This window comes from Pteropus vampyrus, unplaced genomic scaffold (genome assembly GCF_000151845.1).
Source record: "Pteropus vampyrus isolate Shadow unplaced genomic scaffold, Pvam_2.0 Scaffold2, whole genome shotgun sequence".
NCBI lineage: Eukaryota > Metazoa > Chordata > Mammalia > Chiroptera > Pteropodidae > Pteropus > Pteropus vampyrus.
In genome coordinates, this window is record NW_011888783.1 from 22,374,214 (window position 1) to 22,389,889 (window position 15,676).

Below are 15,676 nucleotides of genomic sequence, written 5' to 3' on the forward strand. Positions count from 1 at the left end.
AAAGGCTAAGTAGGGCTGAAATGCAGCTGGTTCCATTCGGCCAGCTGGAAACCCTAGAATGGATGTGCATCTAGTACAAGACAAGAGTCATCCACTTGCCAAGCCATGGGTCTGGATTCTCTCTGCCCAGTGGTGAAATTTTCTAATTCACACAAAGGACTGTTTAGGCTAGTAGAGGCCCTGCTGAATACCATCTTACTATGAATCAGTACACACTGGATTTTGATGAAGGCTAAGATCTTCACCACAGAATTTAGGTAGTTATTCCAAAGTTGTACAGAGTTTGCAGTGGGGGGAGAAAGAGAGAGGGAAAGAAATTGGATATTATTCCTGGTTTACTTTCCCTGCTCTGTATTTGCTCCCAGGAGTGAAGCCATATTACCAGCCCTTGGGCTGTGGGGGATGTGTCCCCAGAGAGTCTCCTTAAGCCTTCTAAGAACATCCCACTTGAATGATTCCTTAATCCTCTACTCTACTCCTTCTTTATCATTTCCTAAGCCCTTTAAACCCGTTCTGCAATATCTCCATCCCCACTCCCCCTTTTCTCTGTTATCCACCAACCTTTCCAATAGAAATAAACAGATTTCCTTCCCTAGCAATGATTTTTTTTTGTGCGTAGCCCTAAATGTGAGCTTCATGTCAAGGACTTTTGTGTCTGAAGCTTGGCAGAGAGAAGGAGTAGGCTGTGGTCTTAGTATCTGCTGATTCTCTTGGGAATAAAGATCAGGTGGGTTCTGATTCTGTGATTCGATGTAGGGGAGGAGGTATGATGATGAGATTCTGTCTTTGGAAGCAAATTACTTTTCTGTTAATAAATTAAAACTCAAAGACACTGAAAAAGTATAATTTCCTTCAAAATTCCTCTTCTATTATACATGAAAAATCAATATTTTTTTCTTTAACTTAATTATAATGATGGCATTTCTTTTGGTCTAATACCTTAGACCTATGATGATGAAAGAGCATCCTCTCTTCTATGACTTTATTTTAAAAACCATCATAACTGATGTAGTAGCAAATGATACTGTACTCAAGTAGTGTTGCTCCGTAATTCTCCCTTCATGGTATTGGAGCAAGGGGGAAGGCGGGGATGAAGGCCAAGGGAGGAGAGAAATTTACTTTATGCCACTGCACTGAATTAAAAAACATCAAGGTGATTTGAGCCGATTCAGGAGACTCCATGGGATACTAGGGCTTTCAGGTGGGCTGGAAGAGGTCTAGAGAGGTGAAAAGAGAAAAGAATATCATATCAAAAGATACGCAGATTTTCAGAGGTGAGAAATTGCGTGTGTTATGATTAGGAGAAGGTAAGAGATATGACTTTTTTGAAATAAGTAGGACATGGTACTTCCATATTTCACAATTGATAAGGTTTTCCTTATAATGAGCTTCCTTTACATAAAGGTTTGGAAACGAATATTCTTATGAATAGAAATGCTAAATTGCTAATATATTTTCTATGATTTGTTTTTGTGATATAATACCTCTAATGATATCACCATTGTTTAGGATCTTGGATTACCGATACAATGTGGCTTAATGAAAGTCAGAAGAAAATCTTTATAAAGGTTTCAACAAATGAAATAATGATCACTGGATGAAGAGCGTGATCATCATACCACTGTTTGCAAGAGCAGAATTTGGAAGCAATCTTCCTGTCCAATAATAAGTGACTGATTTTCGATACAAAAGTAAACCATGCAGTAATTAAAAATAATGCTGTTAAAAATGGATTTATTGGCATGAAAAGATATGTTAAATAGAAAACTCTGGCTATAAAACAAGACCCAAATATGATTTAATTTTTGTTTTAAAACATGTCTCTGTCTCCCTCCATATCTCTGATTCCAATGCCCCAACTTTTTCAAATAAAAGTATCTGGAAAGATATAAAACATAAAAGTGTCTGGTAGTTAGCACCGATTCATCTTCATATAAGAAAGTTTGGATGTTTCAAAATTGATTTCTTTTAGCTTATCTGTATTTTCTGAATTTTCTATGATGAACATGAAATGCTTTACAATTAAAACATCATTTTATAGAAAAAGAGAGATCAGTTTAGGAGAGAGTCAAGGATACCTGGAGTACATCTCTGAGCTCAACATCATGCAGTACTGTCACCATCTTTTCCCACAAAATATGTTTTCTTGCCACTGTCAGATTTAGAGATAGCTAGATTGATTATTAGCCTGACTCAGCATGGCATTTGTTTTTGCTCTTATGCTAGTGCTTAAAAGCTTGAAACTGCACTCTATTCAATCCATTTCATCAAATATTTATTAAGTACCTACTATGTGCCAAGCATTAAAAAGACAAGATTAACAAAACATAGTTCTGTTGCAATTTAAGTCAATAAATGCCCTCATAGAAATTCATGCTTCTTTGAAAGTCCCAGATGGTCGTTCTAATGTTTTTCAGAGGAAAAAAAAAAAAAAAGCAATCCTCATATAAAACAGTGGCCAAGAAAGTTCATACTAAAAATAATCTATTCATGTTTTCACTATTTCAACTCTTGTAATATTTTAAACACAATGTACAATTATGCTGAATTGTAATAAAATAAAATACCCACATATTTGTGGCTCTTCACTATGATACTAGCACTATTCTCCTTTTGAATCAATAGCCTTTCAACTATTTTAGTAGAAATTATTTCAATCTGTTCAGTCCTTGAGCCAAATATATCAATTTGACTTTGAGATCCTGACTGGAGATTCCAATTTCCACATGAGGCAAAATGGTTTTTAAAGGCTAAATTAGGCAAGATGTTTCAAACTACAGTTGCTAAGCCTTGGGTAACCAACAATTAACCAATTAAAAATCTAAAAATGTTTGAAGTTGGACTTAATCTGAACAATTTCATTCCTTATGTTATATGTTATGATGAATTTTTATGAATTAAAGTTTCTATCTCAGTTAATATATATGTCTTCTTTGTTTTCTATTAAATATGATTCCTATATCCATAAGAGGTTTTTGTTTGTTTTGTTTTTTTGCATGTACACTCTTTTATCATGGAGTTTACATGAATTAGGGTGTAAATGAACATGGAGATCACCTTGTACCACTTTTATTCTGCAGAAGAGAAAATTTAAGCCCAGAAGTAAATTAACTTGTAGGAGTATAAATTGCTTTGCATAGAACCTTATGAAACAGGCCATTGCTAACTGGTAGCTATTGTTATGAGAGGCTTGTCCTTCAGATTCCTAGTCCATTCCGCTTACCTGTCCTAGATTATTTCTCCATAATATTTGGTAGAACCATTCTTTGGACTTGTACTCTGCTGAAGATATTATGCATGTTGGTTTTTTCAGGGTATTTAATGGATCAATTTAGTCAGTTAACAAATACTGAGTATCTACTAAGCGCTAGATACTGGTATTGGCATTAATTTAACTGTTAACAGAAATGATTAAACACAGTATTATTCAAATCCATATAAATGAGCATTTTTGTGGCTAGTCTTGATGCATATTTGTGTGTTTGTGCACATGCACATATATGCTTTGAGGGGAGAGAGAAGGAGAGGTTTATCTCTCCCTTTCCTGTGTAAAATCTGCTCAATTTTCTATTTTAACTTCCATTATATGCCACTTATGTACTATTAAAATAAGCTTATTTCTGAGCAATATGTCTATACCAAGGTTCCCGAGTTTTATTTTATGATGAAATGCTAATTTCCCCCTTCATAAAGCGAATTCTTTATTTCATAATTTTGAATAGGATACTTTCAAAAACTCTTCATCTGATTAGATTTAGGGCATCGAACATTTCAGCATAATAATATTTTTTCCCTGGGCCTGCAGCATTTTAATTTTATTGTTAAGTTAAAAACTTTCATTAATTTTAAGACTGCTTTCAGAATGAAATAAAATAGTATATGTAATGCTGGTAAATATGCCAGACCCAGAAATATTGCTTTCCTTGTTTAAATGATCTGTCTCCATTGTAAACTGACAGTCAATTTTTAGTAGCTCCTGATTTTGATTTTTTTTCTATTCTTTTTCTCTTTTCGTGCAGAGTTTTGGTTGTATGTGCTTGCTCTCTCCTTTTATAGCTCTGCCCTACCTTCTCTTTTTGGTTGTTATTTGACTTTACTAGCCTTGCTGTCAATGCACCTCAGTCCTTGGATTCCAGATTGCTTTTCTATATCCATTTGCTCTGTCCTGCTCTGTCAGTGAAAATTGTTTATCTTTGTCTGGTGGGACACCAAACCCCTGATAATCTTTGTCTCCTGCCTCATTCAAGATAAGTGATACTGAATACATTTAGGATTTCTCCCAAATTTCCCAAAGAATTACACTCTAATTAATTTCCATTTAGAGGCAGGCAAATAGCAGAGCAAGCTGCAGAACCTCAAAAAAAAAAAAAAAAAGTCGGGGAGGATTTGGGTAGTTAGTGTTTCCAGCTGTGGACCTAAGGACAAATATTATCAATTTAGTATGGTCATATACATAAATAGCTCCTGAACTTTTATGGGGGATAGAGGGAGTGCTTAAAAATTGCTTGTAGGCACTGCTATTAAAATGTCATAACACAAAGTTTCCTTGATACTTACAAAATAACCACGACATACAAAACAACTAACTAAAGTGTTAAATCCAGTTGAACTGGATTTAAAATAGCACTGTGGATGCTAAAACAAATGTCAGACTAGGCAAGTTCTAAAGCCTGTTGATATTTCTAAATCTTATTTTTAGGTCACACATAACATTAATATACCAATAAATAAGAATCAGAAGAATACGTGTCAAAATTCAGGAGGAAGTCCACAGCTAAACTTTATAGAAAAATCTGTTGTGTTATATCTAAGCATGTCACTAAAACATTTACTGCTATTTTTCTATTTATATTCCTATGTACACTGAACATAGAGCTAAATAAATGAATGAGTTCATAGGAAGGTATAAAGCTCCCTTTAAGTCTTTGGTTTGGGTATGTCAATGTTTTTCGTAACAGCAGAAGGAAGGCTGAAACAGAAAGTTGTAAAAATCATTTAAAAAAAATACCGTTTAAAAATGTTTTGTCTTAAAAACATCAGCAAAACCCACCATCTCCCTAGAGTCTGCATTCTCACCTTCCCAACTGATGTTGAGCTTTTAAACAAACCTACCGTAGAAGCAAGCCCTCTCCAGGAAGCCAGTGTCTTTCCCAACAAGGACAGCAGGTTTCTCTCTATTGTCGCTGCTTTCCCTCTCATATGGGAATTGGTTTGCTTTTCGATAGCAACCCAGGGAGCGGTGGTGCGCCCCAAATTAGCGAGGCTCTGCCAAATACCAGAGGCTCTTCTTTGGAAGAGGAAGGCTCCTCCTTTGGCCATGAGGCGCCCCTACCAGAGCGCGCGCTTACAGAAACGGAAACCACTAGCTGCGCTAGAGTGAGTCAAGTGATGAAATCAAGACTACATGGGAAGGAAGCTCTCCCAACAGCTCACGGACCTAACTGGTGACAGAAGCTGCTGAACCCTGCTCAAGGAAACCATACGAGTCAACAGTTGCTGCAGACATGAGGTGGTCTTCGGAGGCACTGAGTCCCCCAGCCTCCGGGCAGCGCACTCCTTCATTCTGGCGAATCGAAGAAGAAGGAAAGAAGTGCGGGGGACAAATCTAGACCTTCTGATTCCCCCAAGGACCCAGACTGTGCTCTGGTTACGACGTGACCACTGCTACCAGGTCAGTGCAGGACTCAAACGTGGACCGGCTGAGGCACGCCTCGCGCGGAGAACCAGCCTCACCCACCACGGGGAGAAGAGACGCGAGGCGGCCGCGCTCTTCAAGGACTGCGCCCCCGCCCCGCGCGCGGTCCCGGGTCCTCACCTGGAGCGCTCAGGTAGGGCTGGGGCGGGGCAGGAGGCTGGCGCGCAGGCGCGGGACGGGGGCCTCGCCCCTGCCGACGTCGGAGGCTGGAGCTCACCTGGGAGACTCTAAGAGGAAGCCGAGCCTCGGTTCGGCCTCTCTTGGCAATACAGGAGGCCCAGCGGGAAGGCAGGAGGCGGCGGCGGAGGTGGAGCTGAACTGAGCCGCAACTGTAGCGACAGCAACCGGAGCCGCCGCCGCCACCACCTGCACCTGGCGCCCGGCCCACGTCCAGCGCCCGCCGGGCCACCGCTTCCCGCCGCCCTGCCCTGCCCACCCGCCAGGTAAGCGGCGGGCCGGCGCTCAGGCGGGGGGACCCGGAGCCCCTGGGCACTGTCGGAGAGGGTAGGACGGGCGCGGATGTTCACGTGGTGGGGAGAGAGGCACGGTCCCGGTGGCCGGTTGGAGATGGTCTCGAGAGCAGTGTTTCAGTTGCCCTCTCGGGAGAGGCCGAAAGGGGCGCCGGATCCCGGGGGGGAAGACGGCGCCCCGGGGATAGCACTGTGTCCCGCGGTGACCCCTGTCAATCTCTCTAGGGAGGCTCGAGAAGAGCTGGACCTTGGCCGAAGTCCTGGTGGCCTGGAGCCTGTCCCTGCGAGGGTAGCAGATTGGGGGTTCGGAAGGGCTGGGCGCGAGGCGGCCGAGTTTCCACTAGGGCTAACAGGTTGCCAGTCTCCTCCCGCCCCTGTGCAGGAGGGGGCCAAGCCCGCGACTCAGAAGGGCATGACTTTGCCAGACAACTTTCCCAGCCGGACCCCAGACAGTCATGGGCTGGAAACCGCGGCCGCCCGAGCCATTTAAATGGTTTCCGGGTGGTTTGGAAAGCGCCCTGTGGTCGGGACGCGGACATCCCTCTCTCTCTCTGTTTCGTCTCTACACTTTTCCGGGTGTGCTCCCTAAGCCAGAGTTGCGCCCACTTTCCGGTTTGATCAAGAAGAGTTATTTTCTTTGTGGCAGGAGGGAACCTAACTGCCACTCACCAACCGCACACCGTCTAGTTAAAGGACCTGTTGACTTAATGACCTGCATATCGCGGCTATGGTTTGCCTGTGGCATATGACTCAAAAGTTCAAAAAACTTTGTTTCAGGATCCTGCCACGTCTGAACTTGGGTGTGCCAGGCCCAGATTCCTTTCGTTGCCTAATTAGGCTTTTCAAAAGCCTAAGAACTGAGGGTGAAACTGGTGCTTCCTTTAGACTTTTATTTCCTTCTATCTCAAACTCACCAAAGCACTTCCTTCTCTCAAAACTCATCAAAACACTTCGCTTCAAACTCATCAAATAACTATTTCTGCTTTTAGAACCCCCATCCAGTTACCAATTTTTCCGATTTTTAGAAAACGTTAAGCTAGCATGCTATAGAAGTTATACTACACAATGACGACATTAAACTCAAATTCTATTGTTAAAACATTGGAAAGTTACTGTATTTTAATTTGAGAATTTCTGGTCGTGGGAAAATCTCTTGCTTCTTTTACTGTATAAATTTTCTTTCAGTTATGGCTAAAATACATGAAGTTAAAGTTATACCCTGCAATTAGATTTCTTCAAACTTAATTTTTAATATCTGAAGTTTAGCATTAAACATTCTGAAGAGTTTAGTACAACCATCTTTCTTTTTATATTGCTTTAACCAGCATTTTTACATAGAAATTTCTAATAATAAATGGCAGTTCCTCTGCCTAGGTTTGTTTTATTTCTATCTTTGCTAATTTTAAAAAATATATTTAAATTGCACATTTAACATAAAGTGCCTTAGGCAACCCATACTGGTTTTTTTTTTTTTAAGTGCAATTAAAAGCTAAAAAGTCAACCACAACATAACAGAACATAATTATTAATGCTCTTTACAACCACTGCTTCTTGAAAGAGCCCTGCCTGCCGTCTTAATCTTGTCTTCATACAGAGAAATAAATAGGCTAAATAATATTTAAAAATTAGATGTAGGTGTTGCTCCCTGAATTTAGAGTATTAATTTAATCCACACTGTTTATTGGGCCAGATGTTATTAGAATATCTTTACTTTTAACTCTAGGAATAAATGTAACATGTCTACATTAGCTACAGTGACAGTGTACCTAGTCAAACTACCTGTAAAATTGGAAAACTAATACCTTTCTTAGACTGAGCCATAAAACCAAGAAACTCCTCTAGCCTTAGCATTCTCAGGATCCCCGTTCTCACTTGGAGAACTAGTCCACCTATCCAGCTTGTGAAAAACTGAAGCCAAGAGAGGTATTTTAGTTTCAGTTCACCCAACAAGTTAGTGGTAGACATGGCATTATTCCAGTGGCTTAACTCAAGGCTCTTGTTATCTTCACTTTTTACCACCCACATTCTCACTTATCATAAGATATTTATCCTTTTGTCTTTCATGTAGTTTGTAAGGCCTTTGTAATGACAGAATAGTCAATTGTTTTTGGTCCAGCTCTGATTTGCCCTAATTTCTGCTTGACCAGATGATACCTGACTCCAGGGAGATTGAGTGAGGCCATCATTCATTTCCTCTCACTGTGAATCACATGTGTATTAAAGATGCCATGTGGATTGAGATTTTAAATCCTTTCTTGGTATTTCAGAGCCATAGTTAATTTTTTGAATCAATATGGACAACATAATTTAGTCGTCTGATCTTTTATTGTATTGGCTTAAAATATATTTTACAAGGCAGCGACCCAGGGTCTTCCCTCTTTTTGCAACCCTCTAGATTTTGGGTTGGCAAGCCTACATCCTCAACACCAGTGTTTTTTAAGCTATTTTTTGGACTGCGATCCTCCGTAAAAATGCATCCTTTGCCTCAATGCAGTGCATTCTAGTGTGTGTGTATATTAATGAAACAAGGTTCAGAAGACAATACTTAACTTACAACATGGGTATTCTTTTATTTTATTTTAAAAATATTGGTCTCAATACACTGGATTGGTTTTTGACCATAAATGGGCTGGAACCTGCAATGAAAATAGTGGTATCCTATTGCATTTATGTTTTTTAAGGCTGATTTTTCTACCAGCTTACTGTCTCTGTTTCTCTCTCTCCCCCTCCTCACATACATACTTACAAGAAAAAAATCAAACTATACTTTTTTAATATATAAAATTATACTGTAATCCTTATTAAACATTTATTGGAGGGTTTGAGACTCTAGGACCTGTGCTAGACTAAATCTCTCAAACATTAGGAACTGCATACAACCTCAATATACATTATTATATTTTAAATGGGTTAACCTGATGGGATTTTGATAACTATCAAGTGAAAATTTGAGAGACAAAAATAATTATGTTCAGTTCAATTCTAAATTCTTAATTTTATGGCTGAGTTAGAGTGCTAAGTGAAGTCTGAAAAAAATTATTAGAGTAAACATAAGCCAGTTTATTATTTGTTTGGTAGTCTGTTAATATTATATATGTATATATTTCTTTTATTAGAAAACAGATATGAGTAAATTGTAGGATTCATATCCTTTTCTCTCAAAAAAGACAATATCGAGAGATTGAGAGACTGAGAGATCCCTCAGTGACCTGTCGAGATGCAGGCTTGGAAGCTCAGATTGGATTATTAAGCCTTTCATAGAAGCTTTTAATTTTAACCTGCCTTCATATTCCTGGTAGAAGGAATTTTTTTCCTTCTAAAGAAAATATTGATGTATTTAATATGTTGGAAATGATCAGTGCCCAGTCATCTTCAGACATACTCAATTCTCTAGTCCATAAAGTGTAAAAATGCATTTGGTATGGCAGATCTTTTATGGGTAAAAATCTTAAATGAGAAAGAAATATTTTCTTTCTTTTTTCAAGTTCTTTTTTAAAAATTTTATTAAATTTATTGGGGTGACGTTGGTTATTAAAATTATATAGGTTTCACGTATGCAATTCTATAATACATCATCTGTATATTGCTTTGTGTGTTCACTGTTCAAAGTCAAATCTTTTGTCACCATATATTTTACCCCCTTTACCCTTTTTGACCTATCCCCTACTGCCCTTTCTTGTAACCACCATACAAGAAAAAAATATTTTCAATTACCTGTCTAATTATATATCTAGTTAGTATCAGAATGATTATTTCTACATAATTTGGATCATTTTAACACAATTAATGTACTGCCAGTAACAACACTGAATTGAAATCAGTGCCAGCCATGGCAAGAGACCAAAGTGTATTAACTTATGGCAAAGCAAAAGCAAGTAGGACTCTGAATTTTAGGTCATTAATGACTATTGGCAATTAGATGAAATCTCCTTGAGTCATTCTCTGATTTGGGCTCATATTTTTGGCACTAACTAGAGAGTATTTCCCCGAGTACACATTTTCCTTATAATTATTTCAGTTTTAAACTGTCCAAACTAGTTTGCTCATCTATCCCACTATTTGCTGGACATCTTTAAGATGTCATAATGACCAGAGATTGTGCATGTGTAAACCAGAAATTTCTTCCCATAAAAAACAAAAACAAACGCAAAAAAGGCCACACAAAGACAGCTCGTTTCACTTTATAGATTCTGTTTGTAGGTATTAGTACATTTATCACTTCTTAGTCACATTTCCAAAACCAAAAAATATCTGAAAACCAAATTTTGAGGAGGAAGGTATCTCATTAATCAGCAAAATTTGAACTCATTTGCTGCAAAACCTGAGTGAACTGTCAGGAAGCTATTTATTGTCTGTCTCATTTGGTGGGATGTGTCTTGCTGCAGAAATAGTACTGTATTTGATTACATGGTACTGTCCCAGGCCCTGCTGGGGGTACACTGTTATATTGGGTTTGCAAACCATTATCACCCTTCTAACATCCAAAATAGAATTGAATTTTGAAACACATTTGCTCTAGGGATTTTGGAGAATGGATTATGGATCTGTACTGTTATCCAGATGGCATGCCAGAAATCCAGAGGTCACTTTTCACTTTATTTCTTAGCCTCCACAATATCAGATCATTGAGTCTGCTTAATGTTTTCCATCTTTTTTTTTTTTCTTTCACAAATTCCTCTTTTACTTCTGCTACTCTAGCTGAAGGTCTCATCAATTCTTGACTGGGGTACCACAACCACCTGCTGCCTGATAGCTCAATAGATCATGTTGTCATACTCAGATCCATCCCTCAGCAGAACCCTTAAGGCGATGATCTCTTTAAAAATGTAAACTTGACTCTCTCTCCTCTGCTTAAAATCTTTTAAAAACTTTCCATGACTTCCAAGATAGGACCCATGGCACATAAACTGGTCCCACAGGATCTAATCTTTTCTTAACTATGGATCTATATTCTGTAAACCAGATTTTATATCCTAGCAATAGATTTCATTGTTCCCCGCTCCCCATCACCGTATCCTGTTGTTTAATTATTCCCACTACTAAGAGTACCTTCCCTTTTATCTTTACCTTTATAGCTCTTACTGGTTCTTAAGATTCAATTGAGGTCTGGCCTCGTTTAGAAAAGTGTACCCCCTACACGCCTCCACATACACCTGAGCTGGGTGATATGTCCATGCGTACTTCTAACATGTGCTTACATATGTGATATCATATAGTCTGCTTTTGCACCTACCTGTATATACACACCCACCCACACACAAACTCCTCTTTTAAATTATTTACAAAGCATGTGAAATTTCTCTTTCCTCTAAGACTATTGTGGAGTAAAATGTTGGAGTAAAAGTAGCACAGGAAAGGAGAGGCATTGGGCAGTATATTTATTTTTAATGGTAGTGACCACAGAAATTGAGGAATAGGAACCTTGTTCCACTATACTTGATTAGCCTATTTAATTTAGATTGCTGTTGTTTTCATCTCATTCCTTTGAATTCCATGTTATTTTTGTGCCTTTGGGTTCTGTTCCTAGATCTGGGTTTAACTATTTAGAAGTGAAAAGTTAACTTTGTGATTAAATGCCTTGCAGCTTTTGTTTATAAATATTCTACAATTAAGTACATAACTACTGGTGAGGAGGTTGGCGGGGGGCAGCTTTTACATAAAGAATATAATTTAATTAGACTAGATCAAAAAAGAGGCAAATGATTCCTAGGAGTCTTCCATCTCCAAGTCTGTCAGTTTTACCTGTTAAATAAATATTTCTCAAACTCATCTACTTTCCTCCATTCCCATCACTACCATCACCTCTTGCCTGGACCTTTGCCTCCCTAATGTGTCTATCTGAATTCTTTTTGGATGCTTTCTAGTTCGTTCCTCACATTGTACCCATTATGATCTTTTCAAAACGTTCAATCTTATTACCCACTGCTTAAAACCCCTCATTTCCTTTGGATAAGGCCAAGCTCCTTAGCAGGGCCTAAAGGCCTAGTATGATTTAGCTCCTGCCCAGCACATACCTCTCTCATCATTATTCTCTGCTCTAGCTTCACTAGCCTTTTTTTATTGCCATGTTCCTCCTGCCTCTAGGTCTTTGCAAGTGTCATTCCCCCTGCCGGTAACTTTCTTCCCTCATCTTTGGGCCTATCTAGCTAAAACTCATCTTTCAGATTCCAGTTTGAGCTTCTTCCTTTTCGGCACTTACTATAACTGCAATTTTTCACTGTTTTCCCCTCCCCTCCAACTTTTGGTTAGAGTGAAGACTGCAGCCTAAAGAAAGAAAGTCTGTCTTACTTAGTACTTGGGAGTATTAACTTTAAAAAAATTAAAATTTACTCACAAAAGGAGCAGACTTTAATATGTGGCTCATATTTTCAAAATTAGATTTTAGTTAATACCTTTATATTTTTATCAAGTAATAGTAGTTAATATTTATTGTCATAATAAATATTAGGCCTTATTTACTATTGAGCACTTATATGCTAGGTATCTTTAGGCAACTTACATAAATTAATCATTTAGTCTTCAAAGCAACCCTACAAGGTACATATTATTTTTCTCCCTATTTTAGAGACAGGGAAATTGAGAGATTAAGTAATTTGCCTCTATTATAAGGTTAGTGAAATGTCAGAGCGAAGATTCAAATCTATGCAGTCTGATTCCAAATACTGTAATTGTATCCTACTTATATGTAAATAAAATTATTAAAAGGCTTATAACAGCCACAGCAACAAAAATCCAGTCAATGCTCATCCCTGATGCCTAAAGGCAACCACATTTACCTCTTTGAGATGTTTCCTGCATTATTTACCTTTTGAAATGATATACTTATACTGCTACTTCTTAATGTATCATGTTTGACATTATCTATTAACTTCCCATTATGGTAGATAAATATTTAGCACTTTCACACACATACGCCCTGCTCTTCCTTCCTCAGCCTCCCAAAATAATTCTCACATTCTTTTGCTTGCATTTTAGTATTTATTTATTATGATTATAGAAATATGGTTCACTGCTGAGCCAAGCAAGTGTGTTATGAGTATGATTCCTTACTCATAGATTTTTTTTTTATCCTGGAGTTAATAATTAACTCATTTAAAAAAAAAATTTTGCTTTGTTTTCCCATATGTCAATTTCTATTTCTGTATACTCCAACATCTTCTCAGTATGATTTTTCCACATAATCGAACCGATCAGGTATATTGGTCCCTTCCTGGAGCCATCTGTCCTCTTGTTTCACTTTGGAGTACTGGTATCTACACCTGTTTCATAACTGTTGTTTGGGATTTTTCTTTGCTGACATTTCTGATGGAGGCTCTATTTCTTGGATACTATGACTTCTGTTTATTTACTCACTCATTTGGATGAAACACAGACCCCAGGAGCTTTCTGAAAAATGCTGAATGGAATTAAGAGATTTGAGATATTGCCTGTCAGAAAAGTCTTTATTCTACCTCATATATTCTTTTCTGATGGATTGATTGGTTGATTGATTATATGTTTTTTTTTAGTAGCTACCCTGTTCACATGGTCCAAAGTTTTTACAAAGTAAGGGAGATATACGATAATTCCTTCTTTCATGTTGCCCTCTGATACCCAGATTTTCTCTTTGGAGGCAATGAATGCTATCTTTTTAAATATAAAAACAATATGTACATATTTCCCTCTTTTTAAAAAGCAAATTAATCTTGCTTTTTTCATTTAACTTATTGTAGGAATAATTTATCAGCATATATAGTATCTTCTTTGTTTTTAACTTGGCATAATATACCACATATAACTCCATCATAATTTATCTACTTCCCTATTGGTAGAGTTGTAGATTGTTTTAACCTTTTAATATTAAAACATTGCTTTAATGTGCAAGCTTACAAGTTGTCATTTCAGTTGCGTACTAGAAAATTTGTGGTATAAATCTCTAGAAGTTATCCTCATACCTGTTGGATACATTGAGGAGACATGAGACCTTGCATGCTTGGGCAATTCCTAATCAGATGGGATAAGGGTAAAAGAACACCCAGTAGTAAATAAATGATGGCAGAATGGGCCCTTCTGGAGGACAATTAATAGTGCAGAGAGGATTTCTAGTGCAAATTATTGTGTTTCTTACTGTTGATTTATTCGAGATTTTTGACCATTCGAGATTTTTGACCTTTGTTTTTTCGGATATGGCCCATCTTTTTTTTAACTAGGTAAGACTTGGTTTTATTCTTACTTCAGTCTCCTTCTTATACCCTTTGCCTTCTATCATCACTGCCTTTATGGCCTCTTGCCCATTATTTCAGCTCTAGATCTACCTTTGAAGAAAATCCAGAGCAGAGAGTACTCCATTAACTGGTCTTTTTCAGCAAGTCAAGATCCCATCATTAACACACTTGACAGTTGTTTAACAACCTTCCTACCCTCCCATTGATTCATTTGCTGAGTTCAGCTAACTCTACCTCAAATCTGTTCTCAAGACTCCACACCCCTTCTATTCATCTCATTTCTTGCCTGGATTACTCTTAATAGGCTCCTAACTGCCTCCGGCCTTCTCTCTCATTTCCCCACCCCCCAAAAAAATCCATATTCAGCACAGCTTCAAGAATAATCATTCTAAATTTCGGTTCTGATTAGGTCATCACCCTGCTTGTACTCTATCAAGGCCTCTCCCCTTTGCCTAAAGAATTAAGTACAGATCTCACAAAATTAGGTACCCCATCCTTTTTTTCTATGGAGCATGGCATTCAGCATATGTTTCATAGACCTCACTGTGTGGTAATTGTCTATCTATGATCCTGAGAAAATTACCCTAGTTGAGGTCAGCTTTTGAAGGAAGAATTAATAGACTGGCACTGGTTTATTTCCAACTGAAACATATATTAAAACATATTAAAAATTTGAAATAAGACTTGTGATATCAATCACATCTTTATTTAACTCACTTATTTGGCCTGTGAAGAAGTCAGATGGAGCTTAGAGAATAACTGAACTATTGTAAACTGATTCCAAATGTAGTGGCTGACCCAGATATAGTATCTTTACTTGATCAAATCAACACAAACCCTGGCATTTGGTATGCAGCTATTGACTTGGTTAATTGCTTTTTCTCCATACCAACTTAGAAGGACCACTAAAAGCAATTTGCTTTTTTCTAGCAGAGCCAACAATATATCTTCACAGTCTTGCCTCGGGGCTCAGTCAGTTCTCCTGTCTTAGAAATCTTAATCTTCCCAACATTCCACAAACTGTCACACTGCTCTGCTACATTGATGGTGTTATTATGTTGATAGTGTCTGAAGCCCAGAAAGCAGCAAGTACTTTAGATGAATTAGTCAAGCATATGAGAATCACAGGGTAATAATTCAGCCTTCAAAAATTCAGGGGCGCTTCAGTAACATTTCTGGGCATTCAGTGGTCACTATGCTTAATAAACCTTTTTGGGGTTTGGAGGGAACATAAAACCACATTTTAATATGCTACATTAAGCTATCTACAGAGTAAACCATAGGACTGCTAGTTTTTAATGATCAGT